This window comes from Vombatus ursinus, unplaced genomic scaffold (genome assembly GCF_900497805.2).
Source record: "Vombatus ursinus unplaced genomic scaffold, bare-nosed wombat genome assembly UNPS02014817.1, whole genome shotgun sequence".
NCBI lineage: Eukaryota > Metazoa > Chordata > Mammalia > Diprotodontia > Vombatidae > Vombatus > Vombatus ursinus.
In genome coordinates this window covers 14,876,106-14,880,192 of record NW_020954595.1, presented here as the reverse complement: position 1 = coordinate 14,880,192, position 4,087 = coordinate 14,876,106, and the positions used below count along the sequence as shown (strand labels likewise).

Sequence of the window (4,087 nt, the reverse complement as noted above, 5' to 3'; positions counted from 1 at the left end):
GACTTTGTATTCAGGCAAGATCATAAGATGACTGCATGTTGTAAAATTCTGATACTGAAGTTTTAGAAACTTATTCAGTTGTGTCTGACTCTTCATGATGCCATTTGGAGTTTTCTTGGCAAACGTACTGGGGTTGTTTGTCATTTCCTTCTCTAGCTCATTTTACAGGTGAGGAGACTGAGGCAAACAGGATGAAGTGACTTACCCTGAGTCACACAGCTAGTAAGTGTCTGAGGCAAGATTTGAACTCGGGAAGATGAGTCTTTCTGACTCCACGCCTGGTACTCTATCCACTGTGAAACCTAGCTGGCCCAAATTTATGATCGTAGACTTATTACTGCTGATCTTTAGAAAGAATTCCCACACCAAGGGTTTCCTTCACAGATCCATTCTATACTTGGGTATATATTTTATGTTCCTTCTTGATGTTTTGTCAATTTTCAGTCATATCTGTTTTTGTGACCCCATTTGGAGTTTTCTTGGAAAGATACTGGAGTGGTTTGCCATTTCCTTCTCTAGCTCATTTTATAGATGAGTTAACTGAGGCAAACAAGGTTAAATGACTTGCCCAAGGTCACACAGCTCATAAGTATCTGAGGTCGGATTTGAACCCAGGTCTTCCTGATGCCACATCTGGTGCTTTATCCACTCTGCCACCTAGCTGCTGAGAAAATAGGATTCCCCTCCTCTACTCCTTGTCAAAGAGGGGAATTTACAAGTTTACTATAATAATGAATGGGTTTTCGTCTGGAAATATTTGACTATCACTTACAAAAAATTATGAAACTGTATAAGGTGGTTTAAAGATGTCACATCAGTACATTAATAGTATGTGTTGAGGTTGCATTTTTGTACCAACTTAGTAGAGCTCAGATTCAAAGATTTCAGTCTTACCTTAGCTGTGAATGGGCAATACAGGTTGGAGGCTTACAGTAGCCAGAAGTCTTCTGGTGTCTGACTCAACTATCATGTATTCACTGTATGTGTGAAACCTCAAAATGTGATTATTTTTAATTTCTAAATGAAGGCTAAATGAAATGTCCTTATATTATTTTCATTGTTAACTGTTATTTGAACATAATAAGAATAATAAATTAGTCCTAAGCTGTGATTAGTGTAATTCTGCCATTTAAAGTAAAAATCTCTTGGGATTGTAATTTAATATTGTTTTGAGTTTGGTGTCAGATATGGTTGTCCAGAGTACCTATTAAACTGATACTGTATCATTTAGGGAGACAATGGCATGTGCTACAGTCTGAGAGCTGCTATGGATGGATGTCTGTGCTTGGGAAAAGTTGATGGGACGATCTTGGTATGGCTTAAGGTATGAGGTATTTCTTGGCTCAGTTTCCCCAAGGTGCTGTTTCCTTTTTGAACAGGAAATTTCACACCTGGTTAATCCTGAACCTGGCTTTTGATACCCTCTGAATAATGTGGAACTTTACTGCGGGACTGGCTGTTGAATATGGCTTGTGCCTGAAATTAAACAGAGCCTTGGGAGTTTTCCCTTGTTATGGCTTAGGTCAGCTCAATCTGTGTCCTTGAGGGAACAAGTCTTGATGTTCTCATAATCGTGTTCCTTTTTTTCCTTTCATGGTAGACTTCTTTAATCAGACAGGTAAACTGTAGAAATTTCATTTATGGAAGTTTTCGTTGTCCTGAACTTATCAGTTAAATATGATATAAAGGGGGAATTAGACAAAGTTGTAATATAAAAGTTCCTTAATTAAATGGACTAGCAAATTTTGAGAAAGCAACAGGATCAGACTTGTTTTCTTTGAGAATTAAGATATATACATATACATATATATACACACACATACACACACGCACACACACACGATTGGCTTCCAAATGTTTCTTATGGTAAATTCAGACTTTGAGTGTGTTTTAGTAATAAGTTCTGAAAATTGGATTAAGGATTTTTACATATAAAATTGCATTGATAATTGCAAAAAAAAAAAGTGAAATCATTTTCCAATTTTGGAGTGTCTGTGTTAAGAAATAGAAGGGCTCACTTTCCAAGTCAGGCTCTCCTGGATTTTTTTTTAAGATTCTTCCTTCAGCCTGTTGATAGTATTGTCCATATCGGCTGCTGGGTTTAGGTCAAGAAAGAAACAGTAAGGGGTATGAAGAACCTGAACTCCTCTGAAGTGTTAGGTGAATTATGAGTTCTTAATTTGATGTTCTTTTTATAGCTCTGTGGTTAATAGGATCAGAACCATAAGGCTTAAGCTAGTTTTTACCCAGTTTCAGAGGTTGTGCTAAATTGACTTGAGTCTTGTCTCTGGCAGATTTGAGCAGAATTATCTAGGAATCTCTCCAAGTGACTTGGAACCAGGGCAGCAGAGCCCCCTTCAGAGCTGTCCTGAGAATGAGGCCTATTCCAGAATGTCTGAGAGAAGAGCTTTCTAAGGACCAGATGGGGCTCAAGATGAAACGGGCATGTTCAAAGGACTTTGGGAGTGGGTTACTGGGATACAGGGAGACTTAATATTATACTGGTGATCATTATTGTTCTTGGGCTCTGAATTAGCTGTTGTACTAAGCTGTACCAGAGGGTGATTCCCACTGGTCCTTTCTTGGTGTGTCATGATGAGAGTGAGCAGGAGCATGTTAGAAAAAACCCGCCGAGGAGCAAAAGGGAGAGTTGTGGGAATTCAGTGACATCTTGTTTCACATCTAGGAAAGTCCTGAAACTTGCTTTTCCCCGCCTGACTTGGAAAGCCCCAAATCTGCCCTCCACTAAGAAATCAGATGACCTAATTTTACACCCTTGTTGCTGTCCTGCTCGTTGTGTCCACATACTGTGTAGAAATCTGCCTAGGATCTGCATTCAGAGTCCAGAGCCCGTGGGGGACCTGGTCTGGATCGTTTTGCAGCTGTGCGCCCCGCCAATAAATCAGTACGCTTGGAAGCTGGAACCTTTGTTGGCTTCGTTATTATGGCTCTCGCTCCCTGCAGTCCAGACGAGGCACATAGACAGGTTCTCTCCCTCGCTGGAGGACTGAAGGTGGGCCATGAGCGGAGTCGGGCAGGAAGCCCAAGGGGAGGGGCAGCACACTTGGGCCATGGGGGTGGATCGCAAGGGGTAAGAAGAAGACGGGAAGGTAGGACGGGCCCAGGTTCTGAAGCGCTTGGGTTGAGTGTGGGGGCGACATGGCCAGAGCTGGCCGAATAGCTGGACTGGGGTGGGGAACATTAGAGGGAGTGGGGAGGAAGGTCAGGAGGGAGGGAACAAGGCGTGACAGCACCATCCCCAGGCAATAGAGAAGAGTGTGAGTGGGAGGGGGGACCAGTTGGGGGAGGGGTGCAGATGGGTCCCCCAGCCATCGGAGGGGCGGTGAGGGAGAAGTTACAGGTGGTGGGAGGGTGTGAGATGCTTCCAGGCTATGGGAGGAGACGTCCAGCAGGCCATGGGCTGGAGATGCAGCCAGAGATGAATGAGTTAGAAAGAGCCCCCACCCAGGACAAAGCCCTGGAGTCCATGCCCATGGGGTGGGACACGCATGCTGAACCTGCGGAGGAGGCCAAGGAGAATCAGAGGGACAGGGAACATCTCCCACTACCACTTCCCAGCACGTGCCCAGAAGGGGCCGCCAAAGTGGGGGTGCAGGGGGAAAAGTACTGGACCTCAGATTTTTTTCCTGTCAAAAATAAGTTAATAAGCATTACTAGTATTTAGTACACAGATTGACCCTGGTGCCTCTTCCTCAGGCCACAGGCCGCCTCCTATATGTGGGGTATCTTCAGGGAAGACAGGGAGACCCACCCTGTGCTGGGATTGCCTGGTGCCCTCTGATCTTCCTTCACTTCCGGGTATTGTGATGTATTTACTGCCGGTTGTGGATTCAGGGATTCACTTCCCTCACTGTGGACTAGGGTCTTTAAAAGCCGGAAGGGAATTGAGCTTTGCATTAATAAAGGGAGCCCTGTCAAATCACAAGCAAGCAGTGGAAGTGACTTGAGTTGGTGCATCCACCAAAGAGTTTGTGAAAATGGTGGTGGTACAGTCAGATCTGGCAAGGAGTTGGGTCCTTTGGAGTAAGAACCACTTCCTGAGTATACTTTCTGAAATGGATGGATG

At 44.1% G+C, this 4,087-nt stretch overlaps 1 long non-coding RNA gene across 1 annotated transcript; it reads left to right on the top strand.

Moving 5' to 3' along the window:
• Positions 1–609: 609 nt before the first annotated feature.
• On the top strand, positions 610–2,920 carry LOC114023309. Its single transcript, XR_003566773.1, has 2 exons — positions 610–1,324; positions 2,295–2,920. It is a non-coding gene; the product is annotated as an uncharacterized LOC114023309 (long non-coding RNA).
• Positions 2,921–4,087: the final 1,167 nt, after the last annotated feature.